Below are 18,546 nucleotides of genomic sequence, written 5' to 3'. Positions count from 1 at the left end.
TTGTTTAGTAACAAAATTTTCTTATTTTCAGAAGCTAGTACTAGATATTATAATGGATGCTAGACATTTCAAAGCAAGAAGTCAATCTATAATTTAAAATAATATCTATTATATTGATATTATATTAAATATTTAAAAGCTTTTATTAAAAATATATAACCATATATATGGCTAATGAGAACATACTCCTGGATTCTAGGAAAGCAAATAACCTCAGGAGAAAGGCGGAAGAAAATTTGCTTGTGGGCATTTATATTTTCCTATTCCTTCTAGAATATCATGCTCAGCACTGTTAAGCAGACTTCATCTGAGCAGGAGGTGAGAGATAAAGGTTGGAGGGTGCAATCTCCCTTTTGATTTCTGCAAGCAGGAGGGGAAAGCTGGGTGGTGCATTTCCCGCCCCCGACTGTGACTGTGTTCCCTCAGTCAGGAGAGATGGGCCTGGAGAGGGCACATCCCACCCGTTAGTGGCGGAGACTCCCTCAGGAATTATTTACACCTGTACCAGCATCACCAGCGCGGCCCTTTATAAAGGGGGGTGGCGCTCAGGGTCGGGGGGTCGCAGGTGAAACTCGCAGCTCGCCTACCCAACTGACCTGACATTTTACAAGGGACTCTGCCTTGTACACGTACCTAAGAATCCTGAGAACCAGGCTCCAGACCATTTATTGCAGGCCTATATGTGAAGAAGTAATTTGGATGTGACTGAAGGAAAATATACGTATATCTAAGAGTAGAAAAGTAAAACAGTAGTATATAAAACTGCACAGTCAATGTAACCTAGATTTTCTAAAAACATGCGCTACTCAGATGTATATATAAATACACTCACATGCATATCATGTTATTGCATATATAGAGAAGATCCCAGACAAAATTCCTCAAAATGGCAATCGTTAGAAATAGTAGACAGTTTTATTTTCTTCTTTTTGTTATTTTACTTTCTCAATTGTCTACAAACAACAAGTTACTTTTTTCTTTCAAAAATTTAATAAATCCATGCTACTTGAAGGAAATAAGGAAGAAGAAGCCAGATTCATGAGAGCACATTTGAAGGCAGAAGTCTTTAATTACATTGTGCCGCTAGTTCCTACTTGGTCAAGGTCATATCATGGTGTGACATCTGTAACTCACTTGCACGTGCTGCCAGACGGACACAATGAACAGCTGTAACACAGCTGCTGAAATGGATTAGAGCTAAACGACTCAAGCCACAAGCCAGACTGAGAGTAGACAGCCCGAATTAGAGCATCCGCCGGTCCATGGGTTCCGGCATTTTCCTTTCCTCCGAGAACCAGCTTACACAGATTGATGAAAAGCCGTTGGTAAGAAAGGCTGATGACATTTCCCTCCTGAAATGTCATCTCTTTACCTGGAGCTAAGGAGCTGCAGGATGTTGACACCTTGCAGTTTATATGCTAACGAGAGGCTTCCAAACAGTATCCGGAGCTCTGCTCTCCCATCACGTAAGGAAGACAGGCATTTGTTGACAAATGAAAATGGTCGATCTCATTGTGCACACAGAGAAGAAATAAAATACAAATATAGACACATGTGCAAAACAGCATGAATTCCTTATCATTTTCTTTTACTATTATCTAGAATGGGCTAGCAATTACTCAGATTACTGGGTAGGCAGTTATTAATTTTTTAAAATCTAAATTATAAGAGCAAGATAAACATTATTTTAGAAGTCTTCTTTTGATTTGTCATAAAATCAGTAGTGTTGACAAATGAATCTTACTATGAAACAGAAACAGACTCACAGACATAGAGAACAGACTTCTTGTTGCCAAGGGATGGTTTGGGAGTTTGCGGTCAGTTGATGCAAATAGTATATATAGGATGGATAAACAACAAGGTCCTACACTACAGCACAGGGAACTACGTTCAATATCATAAACCATAATGGAAAAGAATATATATATTCTAGATATATAGATTCTATATATATATGTTATATATATATATTCTCTATATATATTCTATCTGTCGCTTTGCTGTACAGCAGTCATTAACATAACATTGTAAATCAGCTACACTTCAATAAAATAAATAAATAAATAAAAACAGTAGTGTTGGCATTTTGCCCATTAATTTGAATGCTAAATGAATGGCCCATTAGCTAAATGTGAGAAGCCAAAGCCTTTTTATCTCAGTTAATCAGAAAAGACATGAGGCTGCGTATATGTTTTTATTGAATAGGAAGATTAGTTTTTAGCATCTATTCAGTGAGATATCTTGCTCAGAGAATTGCATTTGTTTTTCTATACAGCTATGCCTGGCCAAAATTGCTTTCATTCTACTCCCTGTCTTCAGTGAAGTTAAACAGTCCCGAGATTACTCACAGAAAATGACCAGAGTGAGATAATGTACCACTTTTCAAATGAAGTGCAGTTCTATAAACTGGAAAGAAAGTTGAGGAAGGCTGCAATTGTGTTTACCTGAGCCTGGGAAATCCAACTGTAGTGCTTTCATCAGTTGTACAGAATTTAACACCAGCCCTTGATCCAGCAGCTTTTAAAATGAGTTTGGATTATACGCCTTCAGCTGCAATGTGCTCAGAACAGGACATATTCTTGGCGGAGGAATGCTCTTGCCCGGTGACAGTTGGCCTCAAGTCCTGGAAGCGTGGTATTACCGAGACAGCTCCTGTTTTACCACCAGGATTCTTGGGAGTTTGATCTGCTTCTTCTGTGAACCATAATCTCAAGCTCAAGTACAGGATCATTCCCACTGACGTTGTGGTTTATGGTGTATATGAGGAGGTGAAAAGACCTCACAATCTGGGCAGGTGGGACAGACAGAGCACAGCAAACGTCCAAACAGCCTCTGGAGAGTAAGTAGAGAAGCTGTAGTGTCTGGGTAGAAAGAAAGAGTTTAAACAGTGCCAACCTGAGAAAAACTCTGAAATAGGGAGAATTTGTCTTTAGCCGATTCTTGGCATCGTTTCCTATGCTGTTACTTTTTTTTTTTTTTTTTTTTTTTTTCCGGTACGCGGGCCTTTCACTGTTGTGGCCTCTCCCGTTGTGGAGCACAGGCTCCAGATGCGCAGGCTCAATGGCCGTGGTTCACGGGCCCAGCCGCTCCGCGGCATGTGGGATCTTCCCGGACCGGGGCACGAACCCGTGTCCCCTGCATCGGCAGGCGGACTCTCAACCACTGCGCCACCAGGGAAGCTCACCATGCACTTCTTTTTAAATTTATTTATTTAATTTAAATTAAAGAGAGCTAAGACCACTAAGACTGCTGATGATTATAGCAAAGTTACTTCCAAAGTTTGAAATTTATTGAACCAATATTGGGTCCATGGTGGGAGACTTTGGAAATCTTGCTTTTCTACCTGCCTTTAGGAAATTGTACATTAAAAACAGAATTAATAATTCTGTTCCTCTGGAAAAGTCAAGTGCAGAATAAAAGCCAGTTTTGACATTTATAGACACTTCAAAATCAAACAATAGAGGATTTGTCATTGCTTCAGAACCCTAAGTGATGATTATTTTCTAGTTAACAGTATAAATATTTTACCCTCTTTTGCATCTCTAACTTTCACTTATGTTAAAAGTTTTCTTCACAGGGAACTACATTCAGCATCCTGTGAATAACCATAATGCAAAAGAATATGAAAAAGAATATATATGTGTATAACTGAATCATTTTGCTGTAAAGCAGAAATTAACACAACATTGCAATTTAACTATACTTCAGTAAAGTAAATGAAAAAAATAAATTTTTGAAGTCATCTAGAAAAAAACCGTTTTCTTTATGATATTATAGAATTAAGTCAAGGAATGTCTTTATTAACGGGTTACCCCTTGTATGTATTATGTTTCCCTTCAACCACTGTGAGAGAAGTAAGTACACGTATGGAACACCCCTGCATTGTTCTCAACTTCTCTCATAATTATAGACATTCCAAGGTGGTGTGTTCCAGTACTAAAATGTGTTCTAGATAAGATTCTTTTGACCTTTGATTTAAAGAAAAATGTGATATTTCAGGTGACAATGGGCAAGATTGCCGTGCAGTTCTACACGATACATGCAGCTCTCTCCTTACAGCTGTATGTGACAGGGTCAGTTACTTGGACATTAATTCTCCCATTTCTCAGTATGATCATCCTTTCTCCACTCCCAATTGATGGACTACAAAAGCCCCCTCACCTCAGGGGAAATTAAGGACAAGCCCTTTCTGACTTTTCTTCTTGAATTTCCCTGCTTCTGGGGAGGATTATCCTGGGATAAGAGCCAGTGGATTTACCTTGACAGAGGGCAGCAGAGGTCAGGAAGGAGGCCTCAAGGTCAGAGACACTGCTGTACCTGGACACTCATGAAACTGACCCTTTGGGGCTTTCAGCCACAGGGAAGGCTTGCAAAGTCCTGAGCCTAATTTCAAAATCATATTTTTTTTTTTCTTTTTTTGCGGTACGCGGGCCTCTCACTGTTGTGGCCTCTCCCGTTGCGGAGCACAGGCTCCGGACACACAGGCTCAGCGGCCATGGCTCACGGGCCCAGCCGCTCCGCAGCATGTGGGATCTTCCCGGACCGGGGCACGAACCCGTGTCCCCTGCATTGGCAGGCAGACTCTCAACCACTGTGCCACCAGGGAAACCCTATATATTTTTTTCCTAAACTTTTTCTTGCCATATAACCTTCAGATGGCAGAATATACAAACCCTAAGTGAATTCCTCCTAATACATGTATCCTTGTAATCAACACCCTGATCAAGATAAAGAAATTATATTTATATTTCCCTTTGATCAAAGAGAGCTTTCCAAACTGTATATGCTCAGGTCCCCGTAACAGTTGGACTCTTACCTGTTACAGGTGTTAAACATACAAATAGACAGGACCCGAAATGAAGGCAAGGGTGTCAGGAGATAGCTCTCTGCTCTCTGCTTTTATTTTATTTTATTTTTCTCCAGCCTTCATGCGCCCAGGGGGAAGCAGGGTTCCCACCATTCAACAAGATTATTGGATACAAACAGGATTTATGAGGACAGTCAAGTCTTTATTTTATTTTATTTTGTTTATATTAGAGCATAGTTGATTTACAATGTTGTGTTAGTTTCAGGTGTATAGCACAGTGAATCAGTTATACATATACATGTATCTATTCTTTTTCAATTCTTTTCGCATTTAGGTTATTACAGAATATTGAGTAGAGTTCCCTGGGCTATACAGCAGATCCTTGTTGATTATCCATTTTAAATATAACAGTGTGTACCTGTCAATCCCAAACTCCCAATCTATCCTTCCCCCAACTCCCAGTAACCATAAGTTCATTTTCTAAGTCTATGAGTCTGTTTTGGTTTTGTAAATAAGTTCATTTGTATCATTTTTTTTTTTAGATTTCACATATAAGTGATATTATATGATATTTGTCTTTCTCTGTCTGACTTACTTCACTTAATATTCAGTATTATAATCTCTAGATCCATCCATGTCACTGCAAATGGCATTATTTCATTCTTTTTAATGGCTGAATAATGTTCCATTGTATACGTGTACCACATCTCCTTTATCCATTCACTGTTCAATGTCAGATAGCCCTGAATGGTCCTAACCAGAGATAATCATCTGGAAGAGAAGACCAAAGGGGATGCCTTGACATTCAATTGTTGTATAAAATATCAGAATACTGATAAAATTTAGGAAATGGAAGTGAACTCCAATATAGAATAATATTCAATTTACTGCCAACCCAATAGGATGGAGGCTTCAAGCTAACTTCTGGGTTCTGGTTCCATGATAGAAAATGAAGGAATTACCTTTTATTTTTCTTTTGCAACCTGAAGTTGTGGAGGTCGGTGTGTATTTGTTAGGTTAGGTTGTGATGAAGCACTTCACCCACAGCCAAGTCCTAAATCCCATAGACTTAACGCAACAAAAATGCATTTCTCAGGGGTTCCAGGAGGGTCTCAGTCTGGCAGACAGACAGCTGCTTGCTATGTCCGTCTGTGGTCATTGCAGCAGAGGAAGGAAATGTGGCCCAAAGTGCAGAGGCACTTAAAGCTGGTGTCCAGAAGTGACACAGGTCAGACCCTCTCCCTCACGTTCAAATGAAAAAAGTGCAGGTTTACCGCCTGTTTGGGCGATCAGCACCAAGGACAACACAAAGTTCAACCCAGCTACACAAACGACAGCTTTTCCATTTCCCTCAAGGAGCTGTCTGAATGCTAATGCAGAAGGCAGCATATTACCTTTCTTTGCAATTTCAAGTATCCTCGGTGAACACGCTAACCTCTTCTGTGTGCCATTTCAGGGTCCTTCTGTTTTTCCTGCCTGCCAGCAGAGAAGGTAATAACTGGTTTTCAATTTCCCAGAGATTACTTTCCACCACTACATTTGATCAGGTTTTAGAATGGCGTGTATGCCAAGGCGATCTGAGCATATATTTTACTTCTTTTATTGCTTTTTGCAAATATAGAGGCTCTATTCCTTTACATGCTGATTTTAAGGAAGTTCTTTATAAGAGTTTGGGTGATTTATGCTTTATTTTGTATTCCGTTTTTATTAGAAACAGGCCAGTGGCTTCTAGTATTTGAATTGGAATTTGGTTCACTGACAGTAGAATAGCAACCATTTATCATACACTTTCAATCCATTCTTGTTCTCTTCATTATTTGAATGTGGATTGGGTCCATAAAAATGAAAAGTAGCTTTCACACTCCAGAACAGACATTCTGTTTAATGGTTGGGAGTCACTAGAGTGTAGTACTGAAGTACATACATTTGGAAGCTGGACGCCTGGGTTTGAATCCCAGCTTTGACACTGTGTGACTTTGGGAAAGTTTCCTAAATTCTCCATAATTTAATTTCCTCATCTGGGGAAGATAATAGTAACCACCACCGTAAATTGCAGGGTCCGTGAACGGACTTTAAATGCATGAATACTTGTAAAGTATTCAGAATGTTTGTTATATAGTAAGCGCTATATGAGCTTTTGCTATTATTGTTATTGTTAACATTGCTATTATTATTTTAATCAGGGTAAACCCTACATGACGTTTTGACAACCAGATGGTTTCATTGCATTATATAAATTGTATTCTGGCAATGGCAGAAATGATTCCAAAAAATAATGTGACTGGAAATAATGTCACTTATTGTCAACGGCTATCTGCTGGAAAAACAGACAGAAGAGGTTAAGTAATTTGTATATAGTTACATAGCTCATAAATGATATTGTGTATGTACCAAGTCCAGTGCAGAAACAGAGCTCTCAATGCACCTCACACCGTTACTGACAGGTGAGGTCCAAAACATGTGGCTGATAAAAAGAAAGGTTTATGGGGAAAAAGTAGCCAGCTGGGTTAAGGCTGCAATGGCCACTGAAAACGTAGATATTTTATTCTTCTCTGTATGCAAGAGTACTACCTTATTCCAGGGTTAGCTATCTGATGATAACATATCTAAAACAACTTCTTCATTTTGAAAGGAAGTAAACTCACTGTTCCGTTACATAGAAATACATTTCCTAACCAAAGAAATTGGTGTGAAAGTGTTTTCTTGATCAAAATATTTTACACTATCTTGCTTCCAGTTTCGCTTGTTTTTCTAATTGACATGTTTCTCTTTAATACCAACGAACTGAAACCTCCTTTTCCCATTGTATTGTCAGTGATGGCTATTCTAAAAATTAATCCTTCTGTTGTAGAGCTGATTTTTGCCCACAAATTCAGGTATCTTGAGAAACAGAATCTTGGTCCTTGAATATTCTCCAAAATGTGTGACATTATGGTATAGTTCTTTTAGATGAGACCACATCTTTTAAATTTTTTTTTCTGAAAAGCTTATCCCCATGAAACAGTTAAGGATGATAACTATTATCTTGTGACCTCTTGTAGTAATGGAGGATAAAGTGGCAGACATGGAGAGATTTGAAATTTACTGACCGTGATAGATTCCCTTGCTAAGAAGCCCCTAAGAATCCTCTCTCCTAATCTGGACTGATCATGAATGGATTTGAAAACACATGGTCGTGTTTTAACTCACTCACTAACAAGAGTTTATGACACATATCAAAGAGAAGACTATTTGGATATCTTGGAAAATAATCAGAGAAAAGCCATAGTCCCTGCCTTTAGGGACATCACACTGGAAGGGAGGAAAAGGCAATTAAAATAATGATTATAATAGTGTATGGGTGAGGAAGTCTTCCTTGAAGATGTCCTATCTATGCTGAATTTTGAAACAGAAATAAGAATTATATACTTGAAGAAGTTTAGAAGAATATTCTTCCAGGAGGAGAGAAGAAACAGCAGGTGCAAAGACTTAGAGGCAAAAAAACTCATGACAGGTCACGGAGCTGAAAACAGTTTATGTCGGCCAGAGCGTGACATGGGAAGCAGGGGAAGATGAGGGTCAAGCCAGAGGGACAGTAGGGGGTGGTCAGCTCCAGCCTGATAACCAAATCTGGCCTGAAGCCGAGATCTGTGAAGAAACTCTACAGAAGCACAGCCACGCCTGTTTATTTACGTGTGTCCTATGGCTTTTTGCACAGCGACAGCAGAGTTGAGTAGCTCCATCAGAGACCTTATCATCTTCAGAGCCAAAAATATTCACAGTGTGGCTTCCCTTCTGCTAAGTTTTAGGCTGAATGTTGTAGAACCATAGATGCCTTTCTAAACATTTTGGTTTTTACCATGAAGACAATAAGAAAATCTCTCACATAACTTTAAACCCAGGGGTTAGGCTGCCTTGTGCAGAATGCAGGGAGAGACTAGCAAGTACAGAAGCAGGGACACTGGCTATGAAGCTGTTGGACATGAAATGCCCTGTAGGCCTAGACTTGAGGTCAAGAGCATCAGAGAATGAAAAGGAAGAGGTGGATTTGAGTGACTGTAAACTGATAATATCATCATGACATCACTGATTGGACACGTGGAATAAGAGGAGTGCTGATAAGGAACAGATTTTGGACTGGCATCCAGAATGGATCTGAACTCATTCGTTAAGATGGGGGCTCAGGATGGGTGGATCAGAGGAAGAGCCGTGATGATGAATGCTGTCTGAAACCTGTCGAGTTGGAGGTGATTATGGAAAAATAATTGGCCAAATTGAGAAGGCGTTTTCCTACCTGGGTCTAGAACTGGAGAGGAAGGGCTAGACTAGAAATAAAGATCGAGATATTAGCAGTTTGGTAGTTGAGGGTCCCTGAGGAAGAGTTTGCAAGAAGATGGGTCAGGACTTAGATGACACAGTAGATGGAGTTTCAGACGTAGAAACGATAACAGGAATTGTTTTGGAATTGTTTTGGAATTGAAGGTGGGAGCCCATGAACAAGGAAGGGGAGGAGAGAACAGAAAACAGTCCAGGACTCAAGCTGGAGGTGAGCTCAGTCACATGGGCTGGGAGGCGCCCATCAGACCATCAACCAGTAACTCACTGCCAATAAGGAGCTGCTGGTGGTAGAAACCGAATGGGACTTAGGAGTAAAAGTGATGAAAGGAAGGAGAAGCAATAAGTAACATAATTTTGTAAACAAAGCTGGCCACAGAGAGGAGGGGAGAAAAAAGACAGAGTAATAGCTCAGGGAAAGAAAAAAAAAGACATTTTCAAAGTTTTGTTTAGGGATCTAGAAATAGACACAGAAAACAAACCTATGGTCAACAAAGGAGAAAGGGGGAGGGATAAATTAGGAGAATGGGATTCACATACACACTACTATATATAAAATAGATAAACATCAAGGACCTACTGTGTAGCACAGGGAATTACACTCAATATTTTGTAATAACCTATAAGGGAAAAGAATCTGAAAATGAATAGATATGTACACATCTATGTATGTATAACCGAATCACTGTGCTGTACGCCTGAAACTAACACAACATTGTAAACCAACTATACTTCAGTAAAAAAAGAAGAAAAAAATTAATGGTATTTTATAATAAAAAAGATTTATTTCCTAAAAAGAGGGGGGAATCTAACATTTTTTATATGATGAATGAAAATAGTGAGTAGGTACGGTTATAAGGGAAATTACATAAGCTTGAGAGTTAATGAACCTTGGCTTGAATCTTTGCTCTGTCCATTGCTTGCTGTGTAGAATTTACATTTTGCTAAAACATTTTGAGCTTCGGTTTTCTATGATGTAAATGCAGGCAATAATTTCTACCTTGCAGGCTGATATTTTGAGTTGAGTAAAATTATGCTGGTAAATTACCTAGCAGAATGCCTCACACATAATGGGGAGTTCAGTAAATTATTTTGCTATTTTTGTTAATAACTGTAATAATTATTTTTATATACTCATTAGTTAATACTAATGTAGGTTACTTTTTATTGAACCAAACTCTCAGAAGACTTCAGGTATGAAGAGGTCAGGAGCTCACAAAAAGCACAGAACTGTAAGGACACGAAGAGATTTTACTTATTGTGACCTTGAACCATTGGGGTACAGGGTGACTGTCTTGGTGAAGGGAAAGCAGGGTGAATATTTCTGAATGAAGTTTTCTGAAAAAGAGTGTGGCATCATCTAAAGCAAGCTTACTTCTCTTAATTTTAGTTTTCATAAAAAATGTATTTCATAAAAATGTTATTGGGATAAAAAAGATGTTCTGGATTATCATAATGGAAGCACTCTATCTTTGGTCTAGAATATATTAATCAATTTCTCGTGAGTAGCAGTGTGCTTTAGAAAAATCCTTCTCAAAATCTCACAAATTAAAAAAAAAAAAAAATCTCACAAATTTGTGAAGAAGCTCTCAGTGAGACACCGTGAGCTTCTTGATCCTTACAAGGAAAGGAGAAAATTCATTATATGCATTTCCAGATCTATTTACAAATCATTCTTGGACCACAGAAATAGCACAGCCATGAATTCATCATTTTAAGGAAATTCCCTACTTTGTTTCCTTTGCTTGAATGTTACATATGTTTGTTCCACAGCGTGGAGCTTATAAATTCTTATGATTCCTTATTTGGAATTATCCTTCTGAGTCAAAACCAGACCATAAATTCTGTAGTGCTACAGACTAAACATGAGCAACATGCTTCCACCACTCTGACCAGAAGAAAAATGTTCTCTCTTGGTGTGGTCACCTCGGAGAAGATAAATATCCTAACACAAAACCAGGCAGAAACCTGAAGCTTTTCTTCGTCTTTCTTCTTAAACTTTGGATTGAATTCAATGTCAAGTTGATAAATAAGGGTGTTTTATCTTTTATTATAGTCATTTTATCTCTATTGTAAAATCATTTTCATTTGTAGGACTCTGTTATGATAAAGAGGACTTTTTCTTCTGTCTTCCCGTCTACTCCATAAAGAAAACAAATATTCAAGGAAGCATGTCATAAAAAGTGCTTGTGTGTGGTCTGGGGCCTGCTTAACGTAGAATCAAAGGGCTCTGTGGGACTTTAAGAGACTGTTCAGTTCATTCCACAACCTCCAGACAAGACTTCACCTGAACTCCCACGGACAGACGAGTTTACAGTGTCTGGGTCCGGCGTTGGAATAGCCACCCTGACCAGCTGCCAGGGAGTTTGTTCTCAGGGTTAAGTCTCACTAAGATACATCTCTGAACGATGAAATCCACAGTCTCATGCTGGGCCTCAAATGGAGGGCGTCTGGATATTCAAAGCTTGCTCTGAATAATTTTTAATAATAAAATAAAATTAATAATTTTTAACACTCCCATCTTTGAAATATTAATCATACTGAATCCAACTGAAATGTTGGATAATCGCTTTAAATGCTTTAAATGCAGAACCCTCAAGAATGAAAAGGTGTATAAGAGTAGAGTGACCACCTAGAGGGGTGGGATAGCGAGGGTGGGAAGGAGATGCAAGAGGGAGAGGATATGGGGATATATGTATATGTATAGCCGATTCACTTTGTTATACAGCAGAAACTGACACACCATTGTAAAGCAGTTATACTCCAATAAAGATGTTAAAAAAAAAGGGTAGAGAAGGAAAGTCCCAGTTTCTGTGTGTGTTTGTGTGTGTGTCTGTGTGTGTGTCTGTGTGTGCACACACACGCTCCCTTGGGAGTGAGGAAGTGAGCGTGTGAGAAAAGACCAAAAGCAGAGTACCTAAGTGTAGGAATAATAGTCTAAAGGTATTTTTTTGTAAAATCATGATTTATAAAACTTTATGTTGAAGGGAAGAGATATTCACATTTCAGAGGCAGGATAGCTACTCTTTGCAAGCTGATAAGATAGACGTTGATAAATAGATCACAAGGAAACACAGCCATCCTTAAAAGTATGTATTTGGGGTTCACTTCCAGTGATTAGCAGGTAGAAAACTTGTTTTGCAGTTTCACTATTAAAACATAGAGGTGTCCTCCTTAGCAGAACACAAGTGCCCTGTAGCCTTCTTGTTTATGAAGTTGTGCTAAGAACCTGGCCAGGTAAGCAAAGGTGACCAAGGGGCCTCACCAGCCCCTTTGAAGTCTTACTGACTGAGATGCATTACCAGCCAAACTTCAAAGACCTCTGCCTTGGCATTTTGTGATCCAATCACCCTATTCACTGCAATTTATAGGCTGAGGAAGTTAAATCCAGAGTGATTTAGGTGCTCCCAATTTTGTTTTGCAAATGAAATTAAAAGTTCAAAGTACCCAGCTGCCTGTAAAGTGAGTTGGCAAAGTTGGGAGAAAGCTGTGGTAATTTGCTTTGAAGTTTGTTTTGTTTGCCAGTGCATCTTAGAGACTTGAATTTAATGCGTAAGTTGCTTAGTATTCTAATTTATTTATTTATTTTTAGGGCAATACAGTCTGGGTCAAAAACAGAGTTTATATTGGACTACATTCTTTACAAAGAGCTGGATGGGATTATATTAACTTAACCCCCTAAATATAGTCACACACATACCCGCCTCTCACACACACACACATACCCATAACTTGATATATTTGAATCCTAGAAGTGAGTTGAATTTCTCAATTTTGACCACCCTGTGTGTAAGGTTTTTTTTTTTTTATATTTAAGAGACTGAGATTTATTTTTTGATTTGAATTTTACTTTATTTATTTATTTTTATACAGCAGGTTCTTATTAGTGTGTAAGCTTGTGAGATTCACTGTCGTCCTAACCATCCATCACTCAGGGTTGGCTACCCATCCTAAAAAGATTTAGGGAAGGAACGTCAGAAGTTGCATTTTCACGACATTAGATGGAACAAGAATTATAAAATCAGATTCCAGGAAATAAATAAACCAGCACAGTAAGTAAAATCTAATGGGCCCCATTTGATCAAAAATGATAGTAGAAACAGTTTCGTTTTGTAGTAGAATTAGACTCTTAAATCGGAAAGCGATCTCAGAGTTGGAGCTTATGACATTTTTCAAAGAGAAGGATCACATAAATATTGGAAGTGTCTGATTAAAAGTGGGTCTACAAATGATGTTGATGTTTTATTTTCTGGAGGGGTGGTGGAAGAAAACCAACACTAACCTGGCTTTGCTTTTAACATAAACACTTTATAAGGCACGTGAAATGTGAGACAGACCCTACAGGCATTGTATTAAAGCACATTAAGCAATTCTTTGTTTCACTGGGGAATGTGTGTCTTTTCCTTCGGTCCATCTGTCTGCCATGGAAGGAGGGCTTATGCTTTTCTATTGCTGCCTCTGCTTTTTTTTTTTTTTTTTTTAACAACCCCGGAGTATAATTTCTTTACCATGTTGTGTAAGTTTCTGCAGTATAACAAAGTGAATCAGCTATACATATATATATATATATCCCCTCCCTCTTGTGTCTCCCGCCCACCCTCCCTATCCCACCCCTCTAGGTGGTCACAAAGCACCTAGCTGATCTCCCTCTGCTATGCAGCTGCTTCCCACTAGCTATCTATTTTACATTTAGTAGTGTACATATGTCAGTGCCACTCTCTCAGTTCTTCACAGCTTACACTTCCCCTGCCCCATGTCCTCAATCCATTCTCTATGTCTGCATCTTTGTCCCCGTCCTGCCCCTAGGTGCATCAGTATCATTTTTTCCCCCTAGATTCCGTATACATGTGTTACATACAGTATTTGTTTTTCTCTTTCTGACTTACTTCACTCTGTACGACAGACTCTAGGTCCATCCAACTCACTACAAATAGCTCAATTTCCTTCCTTTTTATGGCTGGGTAATATTCCATTGTATATATGTGCCACATCTTCTTTATCCATTCATCTGTCGATGGACACTTAGGTTGCTTCCATGTCCTGGCTATTGTAAATAGAGCTGCAATGAACATTGTGGTACATGACTCTTTTTGAATTATGGTTTTCTCAGGGTATATGCCCAGTAGTGGGATTGCTGGGTCATAGGGTAGTTCTATTTTTAGTTTTAAGGGGCCTCCATAATGTTCTCCATGGTGGCTGTATCAGTTTACATTCCCATCAACAGTGCAAGAGGGTTCCGTTTTCTCCACACCCTCTCCAGCATTTATTGTTTGTAGATTTTTTGATGATGACCATTCCGCCTGGTGTGAGGTGAAACCTCATTGTAGTTTTGATTTGCATTTCTCTAATGATCAGTGATGTTAAGCATCCTTTCAGGTGTTTGTTGGCAATCTGTGTATCTTCTTTGGGAAAATGTCTATTTAGGTCTTCTGCCCATTTTTGTATTAGGTTGTTTGTTATTTTGATATTGAGCTTCATGAGCTGCTTGTATATTTTGGAGATGAATCCTTTGTCAGTTGCTTCATTTGAAAATATTTTCTCCCATTCTGAGGGTTGTCTTTTCATCTTGTTTATGGTTTCCTTTGCTGTGTAAAAGCTTTTACGTTTCATTAGGTCCCATTTGTTTATTTTTATTTCCATTTCTCTAGGAGGTGGGTCAGAAAGGATCTTGCTGTGATTTATGTTATACAGTGTTCTGCCTATGTTTTCCTCTAAGAGTTTTATAGTGTTTGGCCTTACATTTAGGTCTTTAATCCATTTGGAGTTCATTTTTGTGTATGGTGTTAGGGAGTGTTCTAATTTCTTTCTTTTACTTGTAGCTCTCCAGTTTTGCCAGCACCACTTATTGAAGATGGTGTCTTCTCTCCATTGTGTATTCTTGCCTCCTTTATGAAAAATAAGGTGACCATATGTGCGTGGGCTCATCTCTGGGCTTTCTATCCTGTTCCATTGATCTATATTTCTGGTTTTGTGCTAGTACCATACTGTCTTGATGACTGTAGCTTTGTAATATAGTCTGCTTCCTTAGTTAGCCAGCATTTTGAAAAAGCAAAGAGGCAAAAACATAAACCCAAGCAGTAACAACAAAAGTCCATGCTCCAAAACAGGCTGCCTCAGATCATTAGCTGTCTTTATTTTCCCCAAACACGAAATGGTTGCTAACTAGAATGGAAGTGACTAGAGATGACTGTTTGTTGGTGGAAAGAGTGGTGTTTAAGTGGGGTAGTTTGGCTGGAAATATCTTGTGAGCCCACCTGGTAGTGGATAGGTAAGTGTGAGGATACAGTGAGCTAGGAAGCACAGACCACTCAAAATGACACTCAGGTTTTAGGACACCATTATCCTGCTTCTACCACCTAGCTCTCCTTGAGGAAAAAAAAGAAAAGTTAAATTCTGCCATTAGCCTATTTTTAGAGCAGTCTTGGTAAAACTTTTGTGCTATCATAGCAGCTGAAAGTGCAGAGAGCTGAGCTTCCCTGAGCTTGCATAAGAGGTTGGATGACTGTTTTATTGTCACTTAATGATAAATATTTATGTCTGATAGACTTTGATCTGAAACTTCTTTCATTATAACATGAAGTTGGAATGGGCAAAAAACAAAAACAAAACCCACCCAAGTAACTGAAAGTTCACAATATTTTTATAAAACAACAGAATAATTCTGATAAAAACAAATTGACACAGGTGATAACAATATCCCATGTAGTCTGCAACATGGTCCCAGGATCCGATCCCTGGACTGGCTTCTATAGGATCATTATGCTTCTTTGAAGGGGGTCCTCTGTATTTATCGTGGATCACGTCCTGGGAAATCGCTCGTAAATCCGTAGTAGCCTGGATTTAGGAATGATGACGCCCACCAGGTGGTAAGAGCCTGTCACTGACTTCTCAAGTCCCCTGCTCTCCTGAAGCAGCCTGTGGGTCAGTGTCCTTTGGTAGAAGTTTCAGGATTAGAGCTTCTGGGAGAGTTATTTGCTGGGGCAATTGCTGTGTTAAGGCAGGGCCTTGACACGCATAAAACTTCTCCTTAAAACTCTGCAACTCGGGCTTCTGTGGTGGCGCAGTGGTTGAGAGTCCGCCTACCGATGCATGGGACGCGGGTTTGGGCCCCGGTCCGGGAAGATCCCACATGCCGCGGAGCGGCTGGGCCTGTGAGCCATGGCCGCTGAGCCTTGCGCGTCCGGAGCCTGTGCTCCGCAACGGGAAAGGCCACAACAGTGAGAGGCCCACATACCGCAAAAACAAAACAAAACAAAACAAACTCTGCAACTCGGCAGAAGATGGCTGTGTCAGAGTAATCTCTTTCTTCCCTTCGGGGCTGTCGTATGACCTGGCGTTTAGGTTCAGCGGAAGCAAATGTACCTCCTGTCGGCAAGAGAAGCAGCGGAGCAAAGAGTCGCCTCCGTCACAGGAGTCCTTTCTCCTCACCCCCTTTTGACTTTCTTCCTTCCCTCCCTCTGAGCTTCGGAATCGGTATGATTCCCCAGCTCCGTAAGGGGTACAGGCCACCGCATGCTGCCGGCAAGGGGATTTAGAGCTGATGCCTGACACACCCGAATCCCGCAGAATTCACCCCCGCTCCAGACTGCAGGGTCGTTGCTGCCACAGACCATAGGCTCAGCCCTAGAGGATGAAACCTGTGCGCCTCATTTCAGAGGGAAATTTTTCAAGTCTTTTTAGGGGGAAGAAGGGGAGAAAAGAAGTGTGACTGAATTTCACTAGGGTTCTCACTGTTAAGTGACAGCAACCTAAACAATATTGTCACTCACTATTCTTTTACTTGCGTTCAAATATCCACAACACCCAGGTCACATCTATTGACTCATTAATGAGAATGATCATAGGCCTTCAAGGACTGTCAGGTCATCCCTCCAAACTGTAAAACTTTGTTGTTAAAGTCTTCTTTAAATTGGTCAGAACACTTGGATAGTGTTTTATTCTTCAATCTTATATGAATAAAGAATTATTGTATCAGCATATAAAGGACCAGGGAATTTCCTTGAGAGGGAAAAGTATACCAGGCAAAATAGACTTTTTATTGTACTGTTTGGATAACAATTGATGATCAGTGAGTTATTCCCCAAACTATAGACCCATGGCTTTGCACTTGGAAAACTGGGCACCCATTTCAAATCATAGATAAATTTCGTTGCAGGGTTTTGTCAATGTGGCATGAAACACGTAACCCTATTAGTAGCACTGAGATACCAGAGCCTAGCGCTCACAGAAGAGGTCCTCTCAGTATAATTAATTAACACACATACAAAGTGGATTACTTTTGCGACCAACTTGCTGGTGACACCTGGGTCTGCAGGCATACGTCACACTGATTAGGAAGGCCCTTTTTCTCCCCTCTTCGTACTACACATTATCAGTTGTCACTTGTTGATGGACTCCTGATAAACTCAGTTTTACTCAGAGTGAATGATGCCCTTGGATCCTTCTAATCCAGCTTTTATCAGAACGTGTTTGTCTTAACAGTAGGAAGCTGTGGGGTGCTGTGATTTAGGACATATATGTTGCCCTTTTATATACTGGGGGAAAATTTTTGTTTCTACCCAGAAGAATAATAACCAACCAAATGGAACAAAAATTTCCCCTCGGGCTTCCCTGGTGGTGCAGTGGTTGAGAGTCTGCTTGCCGATGCAGGGGATGCAGGTTCGTGCCCCGGTCTGGGAAGATCCCACATGCCGCGGAGCGGCTGGGCCCGTGAGCCGTGGCCGCTGAGCCTGCACATCCAGAGCCTGTGCTCCGCAACGGGAGAGCCCACAAGAGTGAGAGGCCCGCGTACCGCAAAAAAAAAAAAAAAAAAAACACTAAAAATAGAACTACCCTACGACCCAGCAATCCCACCCCTGGGCATATACCCTGAGAAAACCATAATTCAAAAAGAGTCATGTACCACAGAGTTCATTGCAGCTCTATTTACAACAGCCAGGACATGGAAGCAACCTAAGTGTCCATCGACAGATGAATGGATAAAGAAGATGTGGCACATATATACGATGGAATATTACTCAGCCATAAAAAGAAACGAAATTGAGTTATTTGTAGTGTAGTCAGTTCTCACTGAACTGATACTGTTGCATCATTATGGATACGGTTCTTTTTGCTACTGAGCGCCCTTTATATGAGTCTGTTTAAGATAGGTTATGTTGCTTAACAAACAAACCGAAATCTTGGGGTTAAAAAATGATAAGCATTTATTTCTGGGACTTATACCTTAGAAACAGTCCCTATGTGGAACATGCTGAGTTTGCAAGACAGAGAAAACAGAGACGGTAGAATCATGCAATGCCTCTTAAAGCTTCTTTTCAGAAGTGGTGTGAAAAATTTCATTTACATTTCATTGTCAAAAACAAGTCACAGAACAAAGCTTGGTGTCCATGGGGTGGGGAACCATTTGTTTGGTCTTATCTCTTTTG

This window comes from Leucopleurus acutus, assembly GCF_964270905.1.
Source record: "Leucopleurus acutus genome assembly, chromosome: 4".
Classification (NCBI taxonomy): Eukaryota; Metazoa; Chordata; class Mammalia; order Artiodactyla; family Delphinidae; genus Leucopleurus; species Leucopleurus acutus.
The sequence above is the reverse complement of the archived record's forward strand: the minus strand, read 5'-3'. Positions refer to the sequence as shown.